The sequence below is a fragment of the Camelus bactrianus genome, chromosome 6, assembly GCF_048773025.1.
Source record: "Camelus bactrianus isolate YW-2024 breed Bactrian camel chromosome 6, ASM4877302v1, whole genome shotgun sequence".
In the NCBI taxonomy this organism is placed as follows: Eukaryota; Metazoa; Chordata; class Mammalia; order Artiodactyla; family Camelidae; genus Camelus; species Camelus bactrianus.
The window spans coordinates 29298968-29312340 of NC_133544.1; positions in this window are offsets into that span (position 1 = coordinate 29298968).

Below are 13373 nucleotides of genomic sequence, written 5' to 3' on the forward strand. Positions count from 1 at the left end.
CTGGTTGGTGCCTCCTACACTTTGTGTGAGGTCGAGGGAGGCCAAGCTGAGGCCCACCTGGGCTCTGAGGGCCTGGGGAGAGAAGAGCTTGGCTGGGCGGGCCAGCATCGAGGAGCCACTGTCCTGGGAGTTGCCCATGTGGCCTGCCTGTCCCTGCTTATCTCTCCCTAAGGCTGGTGGGGGCTGTGAGGCCTCAGAGGGGCCCGGTCCAGCCTGTCTTCCCAGGCCCTCTGGCTCAAGGGTGCAACGGAAGCCTCATTCAGCCATTGTGGGAAGCCACCATCTCCACCCTCCTTTCCCTTCCACTCTTCTGGGAAGTGGTTCTAGCAGCAGGGATCTGGGGAAAAGTTCTTGAATCCTGACAGAGGAAGACACCAGCTCAGTCAGTAGATGTGGCCATCCCAAGGATCTGGGAGGCTGGTTCTTGCAGGGCTGACTCGCAAGTGCAGTGTGTGGGGGCAGCAGCCTAGTGCTCTGGGAGGGGCCAGGGCTTGGGGTCAGGCAGCAGGGAAGAATTGAAGGAGATGCTCACTCCAGTGTGCCAGTCAGCGCCTCCTTACATTTTACACCGTTGTACCTCACTTTGCTTCCCTCTCATTCCGGCCCTGTTAAGCAGGTACCTGGTTTTGTGACTCTGCTCAGCAACTGATCAGCTGTGTGACCTCGGGTAAGTCACTTAACCTCTCTGAGACTTGTGTTCCTCCTGTGAGCACAGGCACAGGAGGCGTGCTCACCTTGGCCACCTTATAGGGCTGTGGCGAGGATCAGATGAGACGGAGGGGAAGGACCTTTGGGAGTGAAAAGACCCTGGACAAAGGTGGCATTGAGAGTGTGGGAGCAGACTGTAAGCCACAGGGTGACAGCGCCCTTCTCCAGAGGTGTTTTAGTGTCATCACCTGGCACGTTTTGCAGCCTTGGCCCACACTCTGGATTTCCTACCTCAAACTCATGTGTGATGTGTAAGTTGTAGGTGATTCTTTAAAATTTACAAAATAAAAACACACAATTCAGCAACTGTGGAGAATTACCATGCATGCTGGGTGCTAGGCCCAGCCCTCTGTCACATGGTCTCATTTTTTTTTTTTCTGACTTTTAAAATAAAATTGAAGCATAGTTGATTGAGAGCTCAGGATTTGCAGATACTGACTACTATATAGTAAATAAACAAACAACAAGGTCCTACTGTATAGCACAGGGAACTATATTCAATATCTTGTAATAAGCTATATTAAAAAAGAATATGGAAAAGAATACATATATATGCATAACTGAATCACTATGCTGTATACCAGAAACTAACGTGGTCTCATTTGATAGTACCTATGAGTAAGTACCATAATTAGACCCATTTTACAGATGGGGAAAGTCAGGCTCAGGCAAAAGCCACCATTCTCAATCCTGTAGTCATACATGACCAAGCTGGGATCCCAGTGTCCGTATGATCCCAACACCCATGCTCTCAGCCCCCACACTCAACCTAGGAGACAGATGTCAGATGGTATTGGGGTCACTCAGCAGGTCTGGGTTCTGATATTCACTCTCCTTTGGGGACCCACAGTCATGGAGGAGAATTTGTCTCCTCCCAGGCCATCCCTCCTTGGGATGGATATCTCCATCCCATCTGGTCACCGTCTCTGCAGCCCAGGGAGTTGGGGTGGTGAGCAGAAGGCAGGCTTGTTTTCTGCCTCTCTTACCAAAGGGGAATCTGAGGTAGAGTATGCTGACGGCGACAGCGCAGGCTCACCCTCAGGTGCAGCAGCTGCACTGAAAACCAGGTCCCTGCCTCTGCTGGGCTGCTGCCTGGCTAGTGGTGGAGGGATAATACTGTACAACGCAGAGGGGTGCCATCCTGCCTGAAGAGCGATGGAGAGACCCTGGGGAACGCAGGAGCCTCCCAAGGGCTAATCAGCCACCAGCCTTCCTGGCTACCTGATACTCGGGACCTTGGGGCCTGCTCTGTAAGGCACGGGCTGGTTGCTGGAGTTGGTGTCCTTTCTTTTGGTGCTTTCTTTTCTGAGAGATGCTGCCCATATTATTGAATTGCATTCCAGCATTCCCCCTCCACCCGAGGAAGTCATTTATTCCTGCTAATGCGGGGGTCAGAGGGAGAAAAATGTTACTTTCTCAGAGCTCCAGCCAGCGGCAGAAGCCAGCAAGGGCAGAGGAAGGCAGCCCTGCCAATCAGCCACACCACTGCTCAAATCCTCCCCTGCTTGCCTCAAGCTGGGGGAAGGAGGGCAAGGGTCAGGCACTTCATCGACAGGCTCAAGAAGTCCTGTCTCCTCAGGCCTCTTCCTTCCTGTGTTACTGACCATCTTATAGCCCAACCTATAGCACCCCACCTCCAAGGCATTTTGGGCAGCCAGGCAGGGAGTGGTTCCATCAGATTTTTTTGACTCCGGTAGAAGCTGGAACAACGCTTCTCTCCCTACATCCCGCATTTTTTGGTTTGGTTTGGAGCAGGCGCTGATCCCCCTGCACGGTGGAGGACCCCCTGCAAACCAAGCAATGCCTGTCCCCGGCCCCTTCAGGGTGTAGCCAGATGTTCAGAAGATCTCTGGGCAGCAGAGTCACTTAAAAAGGGAGTTAGGGAGCTGGGCTTTTTCTTAAACATGCACTAGGAATCGCTGGAGGGTTGGAAGTCCCTCCCAACGAGCAGGCAAACTTGGCAGTTGCACTAACCATGCCCAGCCTGGCTTGGGGGCTGGGGAGGACAAGTCCTGCCCTGGATGTACTTGCTGATAGACCTGCGTGGTCACTTCTTAGTTCCAGGCTTCCATTTCCTCAACCATGAAATAAGGGGGTTGGGCCAGATGAGTTCTTCATTCTCTGATTCCACGAATATCTTAGAAAGCAAAATGCACAGAACCAACTTTCCTCTGCCATCTTGAACATTGGGGCAATGGAGGCAGCAGTGTTGATGCTATAAGCGGAAGGGAGTTGGTGTGTTTTGTTGACCATGTCAGGTGACTCACATGGACTGGTCCAGGAGTCTAGATGTTGACTATCTGGACCTCCTTTGAAATCGTGGTTTGAAAGACTTTTATGAACTGGTAGTTGACTGAGAACATGAAAGTCATCTCCTTGGTATGTTGTATTTTCCCAAACACACTGTTTTAAATTAAAACATTGAAACAATTGTCTTAATTTGAGAATAGTGTTTTGCATTTGAACACGCTGATGAAAATCTCCTAGCTGATGAGTTTCTGTGCTGCTCAGAGAATGAGTTACTAAAATTCGAATCCCAGGGAGGTAGATTGCAGCTTAGTCCAGGAAAGAATCTTTTAACAAGCTGAGCTGGCCTTTGGAGACGGTGAACTTCCGGTTGTTGGTAATGTTCAAACCATATCTGAGTGCTGACCTGGCCCCCTGGCCCGCGCACCATGTTCTCCTTCCCCTCCAGTCAGCGACATTGCAGAGTGATTCCCCGACACCCTGTCCAAAGCAGCCCCCTTCTCCTCCCTCTGTCATACCACCCTGGTTTGATATTTAATACTTAGCACTCTCTGAAAGCGTTACGTTCATTTATTTATTTATTCATTGGCCGTCGCCCCACTAAACCTGGAGGTAAATCTGGCAATGCAGGCGCCTGGGCCCTTGTCCACCGTTCTATCTCCAGTGTCCCATCTCCTGGCATTTAGCAGACACTCCACAAATACGGAGTGGCTATTGGTTTAGGCTTTATCCCTCCCAGTTCTACCAGCCCACTGTCCTGCGGAATTAGGCCCCTTCAGGATCCTGGCTGGGGAGGTTTGAAGGAACCCTGGTGTCCCAGGTTAATGAGAGTGGACCCAGCACTGGGAATGGAATGTGTATAGTCTCCCTCACCGGCTGTGGATCCTTCGGGTGAGTCACCCAACCTTTCTGGGTTGCTTCATCTGCAGAAGAGAGTTGGATTCAGTGATCTTTAAGACTCTTTCCAGCTGACCTACCTTGTGATTCAAGTACTCTGTGTTTGCACTCACTTCTCTGTTCTCAAAATTGTTTGTTCAGCTCTCTTTTATTAGGGGTTCTAGGTTTATTAAAACAGAAAAAAAATTAAGTAGCCTTGAGAAGTGAAGAGTAAATACAAGGGCAAATGGATTGTTTTATTCCGCCTAACAAATTACCAGGACTACAGGGAGACCCCAAGGGAATGGACTGTTTGATTAGATAATTGCCAGGTTAAATTTAGGTAGTTCAACTCAGGTGTAAGTTAGCAACTGAGGATTCTTTTTCTGATATACTTTAGCCGCCTCACAGCGCACTCAGCTGCAACACACCCGATATTCTGATTTCAAATGTATTTTATAAATGGAGATGTTGTATACATTCTTTCTTCTCTCTGGCCTCTCGAGGAGACGGCTAGTAAACCTGGATGGGTCCACTTTACTGGTGAGAAAATGAAAGCTAAGCTCCTCTGAATGAAAACATTAAAACAACCCCCTGCTGCAGGGTTGTGCTTTATGGTCGCCACTTGATGATGGAGATGGGCCAAGAGATGGGGAATTGTGTGTGTGTATTAGAGGAATTTAGTGCTGCCCCCTACATATTCCAATTTCTTCACGTTCCTGGAAAAAAATTTCTTCTGTATCCTAAAATGTTACCCAAATGCCACCACTGTAGCAACAAATTCAGAATCACCCCTGTGATGCATCAGTCAATGTGTAGATAGGTATTGGGTGCTGTATAAAGGGGCTGTGAGGTTCAAAAAGACAAGCGTGATCTCTATTCCTAAAGTTTACATTTGAGTTGGGGAGACAGGACATACACTAATGAAAGCATCAGTTAACAAGACTGGCTTTGCTACTTTGATAGGAATATACACACACACACACACACACACACACACACACACACACACACACACATACACATACACATACACTGATACAATAAGAGACTAGCCTGAGACAATTAGAGGACAGTAGCTTGTGAGACTCTGCTAATTGGATGGTACATTTAGAGCCAACGAGTCAGAATAGGGAGAGTTTGGTGACGGCCAGCCTCTGGAGGAAGGCTTGCTTGCAGCTCCACACTGGCCTGGCTCTGGGCTATGGGAGGTCCCCTGCTACTGCTCTGAGCCATTGGTCTCCAGGAACTGAATGTGAATGGTGCTCACTGAGTCTGTGTATGGTGGTGGCCCCGACTGCAGAGACCTAGAGATGAGGCAAGGAGGAAAGACCCCAAGGTCACTGCCCACGGCTTTGAGTCAGCCCACAGATACATCAAAATGTACTGTTCTCTACATAATATTTCTAAATACTTTGAGCCAACACTTAAAAATCAAGAGATTTTTTAAACTACCAATTATGTTGTCTGGCATCTCTTGAAACACTGGGCTATCTGGCCACATAAGACTCAAATTCCCCTTTGGCAACAGTCGTGGCAACAGTCGTGGCATCAGCCACGGCATCAGTCATGTGGATCTAAGTAGCATCAGTTTCTTTTAAGATGGGGCTTGTGCTCTGCAGCCTGCCCTAATCCCCACCACTCCGTATAAGTCCCCAGGACTGTGTGAGGTTTTTTACCCCAGTGATAGAGAAATATTCCTCTGTACTCATATCAAGAATGAGAAAAACAAAAGCCCAATAGGGCTGTGTGTTTAAAAAAAACAGCTATAGGAAAAAGCCTATTCTTCTTAGAAGTGAGAAACATGCAAACAAAGGTGGCTATATTGAGGGAATTTAGCCCGCTCACCCTCTCTCATGTACATTCCTGCAGGACCCAGTGGAGTTTGTGGAAAACATGGCAGGTTACATAACAGAGAGGCACCACCTTAAGAAAGCTAGTTCTAATAGATGAGGTTAAACCCTTCCCAACAACCCTGCAAGGCAGTTACTGCTATTTATCTCTGTCTCACAGAGGAAACAGACAGAAGGATTAATCAACATGTTCGAAGTCACACAGCTACTTGAGGGTGGAGACAGCATTTGAATACAGCTCTGCCTGACCCCAGAACCCGTTCCCACTTATGCTTCCTCTGTGCTGTGAGGCTCTGAGACACATGCCCTGGCTTGGGGTGTGTATGCGTGCTGTATCCTAGCACCCAGAGCGGTACTCAGCACCTAACAGGTGCCTGGTAAATATCTTTGAATGTATGCACTGGGCAGGGGGCCCCTGAGCCCTGGAGGGCCAGAGCTGTGTTTACTGAACTTGTTCCTCTGAGTACACTGTCCTGTTGGTGGCTCCGATCAGAGGGACAGGCGGGGACAGGTGGGGACAGCCTAGCTGACTCGATTTTTGGTTCTAAGTGTGGCTCTCCTATTCTCTAAGTCTTTCCTCCTCCACCACCTTTACCCTCCAGACCATGAGATGAGACAGTTGGCAGACTGGAGAGTGAAGGAAAAGAAACAACTGTGGACAAAGCCAGATGGTGGAGGAAGTGGTCCTTCAAGCCATTAAGCCTTGTGAAGGGCTGTCCTGGGGTCTCTGTGCTCAAAGACAGTGGGGTGGGATAGTGGGTAGTGTCTATGCAGCTGGCTCCCTGACTGGAGTGGGGGTGGCAGTGGAACACAGAGATGGGGGGCTGACGACAGTAGTGGTTCTGTGTGGAAGCCCCATCTCAGTGCCTGTTTGCTTGAATGCAAATCCTGAGATGAAGATTTGAGTGCAAGTAGTTTGAGAGGTGATCCCAGGAAGCGCCAATAGGAGAGTGGAGAAGTGAATCAGAGAAGGGAAGGCAGCCAATAAAAGGTTTGTTACTGGGTTAATTATCCTCAGGGGTAGCTGGACCTTGATCCTGCTGGGACAATCTGGGAGCCAGGAAAGGACACATGCTGCAGAGATAGCATACCCAAGGGGCAAGGGAACTGGGGTACTTATACACCCACTCCTCAGTCATGGGTTGAAGGGCACTTGGCACTCTTGGCCTGCTGTGAAGGTGGAAAAGTGGGGTCTGGTGACGAGAGAGAGCCCCTGGGCAGTGACCCAGCTGTTGGCAGTTGGCAGTTAGACAAGCATGCACTGAAATGGTGAGGGAGTGTGTGGGTGTCGGGGGCACCAACTACACCTGCAGCCCCCTTCTGTCCAGGCTGAGCATCATGTCTGGAGCCCAGGGTGCTTTGCAGAAGTACTCTGACTGTCCTAGAGCAATAGCTTTTGCTATATAACAGATGTCCTGAAAAGTTAGTGGCTTAAAATGAGAACCATTTAATAAGCTCTCAAATCGGTGGTTGGGCAATTTGGGTTGGGCTTAGCTGGGTAGTTCTGGTCTCAGTTGGGCTCACTCACGCATCTACGGCTGGCTGGCAGGTGGACTGGAGGCCGTCTGGTCTAAGATGGCCTCGCTGGGACAGTTTATCTGCTCCGCATGGTCTCTCATCCTCCAGCAGTCTGGCTGGGGCCTGTTCGTACGGCAGCAGCAGCTCCCTACGAGAACGAGCAGATGCAGGCAGGTGCTCTGGAGGCCTGGGCTTGGAACTGGCACAACATCACTTCCTCCACAGTCTGCTGGCCAAAGCAAGTCATCAGGCCTGTGCAGATACAAGGGGTGGGGAAATAGACTCACCCTCTTGAGAGGAGGAGCTGAAAAGTCATACGTAGGAGAATATGTACAGGAAGAGGAATATTTGCAGTCGCTTTTACAAATCATCCACGACATGTCCCATGCCTCAAGGCCTTGTGTTCTGGTGGGCCATCAAAATTGGTGTGTGCTCTGCTCTTTTAGACATAGTTGGAGTCAGAAGCTGTCTGTGTCAAGTGTGGGAATGTCTGTGTCCTACAATATCTCCTCCAGTGGTGCTTTCTGTTAACCATTGTCCTTTCCTTTGGCCATCTGTAAGAAAGCAATTATTTCTGAGGGATAGCACATCGTGTCTCTAGTTACCAAGGCAGTGATTCTGCGTGCGTAAGGAGAGCAGGGAAGAGCTGAGTGGCTTTGGAGAAAAGAGATGTAGTGCACGTGCACCTTCCTCTTTAGCCAGCGTCTGAATCTTTTGCCTCGTGCTTAGGGAATTCCTGCCTTCCGAGTTCTGATGGGTGGCAGCAGAACCTGCCTCTTTAGAAGATGAAAGGACTATGCCTGCCCTTCTCCAGCCTCTTTTGGCAGCCAGGGCGTGGGAGTATGACCCAGGCTCTGCTGATCAGACCTGGCTGTGTCTGGACTCAGAATAGGAGCTGGTGACAGGAAGAAGTGGGATCAGTAAACTCTCTCTGGAGGTGGTCTGAATTCCTGGGGCAGTGTTGGCTGTGGGGCTGGATAGAGGCTGAGTCTAGTGTCCAGGAGGAGTGTGCTGGTGGCACAGGCCATGGTGACCAGTGCCCGTGGCAGTGGTGTTCTCACTAGACAAGTCTGTGGTGTGTTTTGGGACGTTATTTCTGGCAGCAGGGTCCCAAATTTGGTTCTCTAGCTCTCCCAGACATTGTGTGAACTATGCAGTATCTTTCTAAATGAATTTCTGTTTTGCTTGAATCAGCTAGACTTTATTTCTGTTGCTTGCAGCTCAGAGCCCTAACTTGTATGGTGGGCATGGAGAGGGACGCACATAGAAAGAGTGGAGGTTAGCTGAAAGAAGAAATTGGTTCTATTTTACTATTTTTGCCTGATGCTGGCTCCACTGGGAACTGTAAAGAAAACTTGGTAAAAGCATGTGATAGTTTATTCTTTTTTTTTTTTTTTACAACATAGAATTTCAGAAGATAGTTTGTCCTTTAAGAAGCCGATTGGAGAACCGAGGGTTAACAGTCTGAGAGAGAGGCTGATAAGCAGACCCAGGGATGCTGTGTGCTTCCGGTCTGGAGCCCTGGAGCAGACACCAGTATCTGGAATGCCCTGGTGGAAAGGGAGTGGTGGCTGCAGGGGAGACAAGAAGCACAGTCACAGATCCCAGAGTAAAAGGACCAAGTACAAAATTTGTTATTTTTCTCTGAAGAGCATCCAGGGTTGGATGGGGACATGTTGTAACAGTGAAGTTGAGTGAAGGACCCACAATTTGTATTTAGTGGTTTACTTTTTTTTTTAGTGGCTTACTTTTTTTAAAGCCCTATACTTGCTTAGCTCATAAGCAATTTTTTTGCTTAATAGAAGACATTTTTTATCGAAAAAAACAGGTGAATGGATTATACTGGATGTTACTGCTTCCCTTGGTTTATCAAACATTAAAGAAAGTTTACTTTTGTGCTTAAGGAAATTTGGCTGCCACTTCAAATATAGACAGCATCACCAAGAGGTATTAATTCACCTCCCTACATAAAACCCAGAAGAACTGCACTGACAAAAAGCTAGCCAGAGAGCTGTGAAACAGTGTATAGTGCAGCCCTGCTGTTTACCTTGGGTGGGTGACAGTTCTTGTCAAGACATGAGTTGGGGAGCAAGTGCTTACACGTGGCATGTTTCTTGGGCTGTCTGAGGTCACACCTTCACCTTTGGGTCACCCTCCTCCCCACCATCATACAGTTTGTGTTCAAATGCCTCCTGCAGGTCCCTGGCCTTTGTCCTTCTCCACACTGTTCTTCCTAAGTGACCTGCACTGCCATGTAGAAGCCCGCTGTGCTCTTACAGCACCATCAGGCTCAGAAGAGAGCAAGTCGAGGTATTTCTTCCCATGGTCTGGGTTTACAGAGCCACGCTGGGCAGGGAGGAGAGAGACCACCAAGGCCAACCCTCCTTCAGAGCTAGGAGATCCTCCCAGAGTTCAGGAGCTAAACTTCTATGTGAAGAAAGGCTGCGAGGCTCTGGCCCCACCCCTGTTCCCTGGTGGTTTGGTCTTGCTGAGATGTGCAGAACACCTTTGATCTTAAGACATCAAGTTTGCAGTTATTGTAATGGAAGCTCCTCCTTCCAACCCAGGAAGCAGAAACATTCTTGCAGTATCTCTACATAGGACTAGCTGGATGTGAACTGAGCATGCAGAGTTCAAAGATCCAGGGGTCAGGAGTGATCTCTGTGAGTGACCCTCACTGCAGGGCTCACCATGCCTCTTGGAAGCCAAAGGGGCCTTCTTCTTGACTTTTGGTATCTTTGACTGAGTATCTTTAGATAGTCAACCAACCCATAGCCATTGTGACTGTTCATGTAGAAGCTCTTCACCTTGAAGGGTTCTCATTTCACTGGCTTCTCCCCATGGCCCCCATTTTGCAGATGGAGAAATTGAGGCTTCTAGAGGTCAAATGATCTGCCCAAGGTTATGGAGGTATTAAGAGATTTATTTATTTTTAATTTTTCTAAAAAGTTATTTTTTATTTTCTATTTTTTATGACAATACCACATAAAATAATTTAATAAAAACCGTTAAAATCATTTTTTAAGATATAATTCACATGCCATATAATGCACCCATTTAATATACATAATTCAATGGTTTTTAATATATTCACAGAGACATGCAACCATCACCATAGTCAATTTTAGAACATTTTCATCATTAGCGCCAAAGAAGTCCCACAACCCTTAGTCAACACCTCTCATTTCCCTCAAACCCTCCCCAACCTAAGCAACTGTCAATCAGCTTTCTGCAAAACCAAGTCTTTTAATTCCAAATCCAATGCTGTTGTTACAATATCTCACTGTTAGTCTGGAATTTGCTCAAATATGCATTGAAGAGAAATGATTTAGAGATTTAAGAGTTGTCTTCCTTCAAAATGTTACACACTTTGGGAATTTTCAAGGTATCAAAACTGTAATGGTTAATTTTATATGTCAACCTGACTGGGCTAAAGGATGCCCAGATGTCCAGTGAAATGTGTCTGTGAGGGTGTCTCCAGAAGAGATTAGCATTTGGATCAGTAGACTGATTAAAGAGTAAAGAAGATCGCCCTCACCAATGCAGGGGGGCATCCTCCAATTCATTGAGGGATGAATAAAACAAAAAGGTGGGTGAAGGACAAATTTGCTCTTTGCTTAAGCTGGGATATCCATCTTCTCTTGGTCTTCTGGGTTCTAAGGCCTTCGAATTCAGGCTCAGATTTGCATCATTGGGCCCCCTACCCCTCCCAAGTTCTTAGGCTTTTGGACCTGGACTGGGATTGACACTGTCAGCCCCGCTGGTTCTCAGGCCTTTGAGTTTGGCCTGGAGGTACACCTCCAGCTTTCCTGGACCTCGTGCTTGCAGACGGCAGATCGTGGGACTTCTCAGTCTCCATAATCACCTGGTCAACCCCTCACTGTAAATTTCTTTCTTATATATCTCTATATATCCTCTTGGTTCTGTTTCTCTGGAGTACCCTAATACAGCCCCCGTTCCCTTTCCCTGTTCCTCAACACGAGAAACCTCATTGCCCTCAGCCCACACAGCTCTTTCCTTCTTCTGACAGAACACAGCCCTCACCACCATCACCCCTATAAGTGGTTGGTGCCCAGTGGGTGTCAGGAGCTTGGAAAACCGCAGGTCAACAGGCCCATCTTCCCCTGGTGTCAGCTTCACTGGAAAAGATCTTGGGGGAGAAATTACATATAATAGAAAGTACACTTTGAGGACTAGTGTTCTTTATCTTTCAGATGAATGCAAAGAACTTCTTGCTTGCAATAGCTGTTTCCAGTGACAGCCCTGGACCTCCTAGAGGAGGCTCAGTCTCCTCCACAGGCTGTGGCGATTACTGTGGAAATCTAACCCCCATTATCTGGAAAGCTCTTGGGTATCTACCATATGCCCCAGGACAATGTACCATGCTGTTGTTTTTCTCACGTATTGTTGGGAACCTTTTCTTTATGTCTTATCTACCCTGTTAGGTTACACCCTCCTTGAAGCTCCTGTCGTAATAACAGCAAGTACTTACTGCAATCCAGAAGTAGGGCTGGCTGGGACTGGGGCAAGTGAGGTACTTAGCAGACAGAATTTAAGGCACGCCCTGGTGCCGACCCTGCACTCAGGAGACCCTGAGAGAGCGCCTCGTTGAATTTTTTGCATCGTTGTTTCTTTGCTTGCCTCACCTTGATTCTGCCCTGGCTTCATTCTTTGCATGCATTTTCTCATGTAAACTTCACAACAGTCTTATTTTACAGATGGGGAAAATCTGAAGCACACGATGGTGGTTAAGAAGCTTGCCCAGGGTCCCATGGCTGGCTCCAGCATATTGATGGTTGACAGACATGACTTCCTTCAGTTTTACAAGAGCCCCGAGAGGTAATTGTATGATATTGGTTCATGAGAGCTGATTGCTAAATTTCCAGGAATATTGAGAACTGGTTGTGAAACACAGTCATTATTAAATAGTAAGTTATACAAACTGGTAATTAAATACATTATATTAAAAGTGAGTATAATATATACCCCCAACTCTTCACTTCCTAATTCTGATTCTACAGGGTTGGGATGAAATCTTGGCTTTGCCTCTTAACCAGCTTCGTGAGTTCTTCATAGTGAAAGCCACAAAGGAGTGCAGAGTGCTGTGAATAGTGGAGGATTTGGAACCAGGCCCTCTAGATTCAAGTCCCAGATTCACTCCTATTATCTGTGTCAGTTTTCCCATCTGTAAATTGGGAGCAATTATTCTTGGTGTCAGCTTTCTCCCTGGCAAATTGGGAGCAATTTATAGATGAGAAAACTGACACGAATGGTAGTATCTGTTGTATCTCTCACATGCTTTTGAACATATGGCTTTTGAACGTATGCTGAATACTCACTATGTGCCAAGTATTGTTCTAAGCCCCTGGCTTATATTTTCTTATTAATGTTCTAGTAACTCAATGAGATAAGTATTGTGCTCCGGTTTTCAGATGGGGAAATAGCCTCAGCACAATTGAATACCTTTCCCAAGATCACACAGCTGGCAGGTGGCAAAGCCAGGAGTCCATCTCAGGCAGCCCCTTGTACCTAGGAGATGCTCAGTAACTGTTAATTGGTCTGAACAGGCAGGGGGCAGAATCCAGACCCTGCACCCAAACCTGCCCATGCTGCCTGTGCTGCCTGTCCAAGGGCAAGGCACAGGCAGCTGCTGCTTTGGACTGAAAACCCTTCTCTGTGGGGTGGGAAGAGACTGGCTCCTCCCTGTGCCAGCCGGAAGCCATCTCTTCCGGGCATTCTCCAGGGCGGATACGTTGTAGGAAACAGCCATGAGGCCGCAAGGAAGAAAAACACCCGCTTCCCATGCTCCAGCATGGTGGTGGAAAGCTCCAGGTTTGAGCTCCGAGACCTCTCCCTGGATTCCAGAAGAAGCAGGCTTCCTACTGGGGCGAAGCCACCTCTGTATCCCACAGGCCTAGAGGGGTTTGACGAGAGAGGCTGTTGCTTTGAGGCTGAGGTGGCAGTGGGCCTGCAAGAGAGAGCTTGGCTTTGGGCAGCAGACAAGCCTGGGTTTGAATCTCACCTCTGCCTCTTACAAGCTGGATGTTCTCGGTTAAGTTCTCTGAGCCTCAGTTTTTCCATCTGTAAAACAGGAGAATACCCACCTTAGGGACTGTTATGGAACTTTAGTTTAAAAATCAAAGAGTGTGTATACAACCTATGAGACATAAA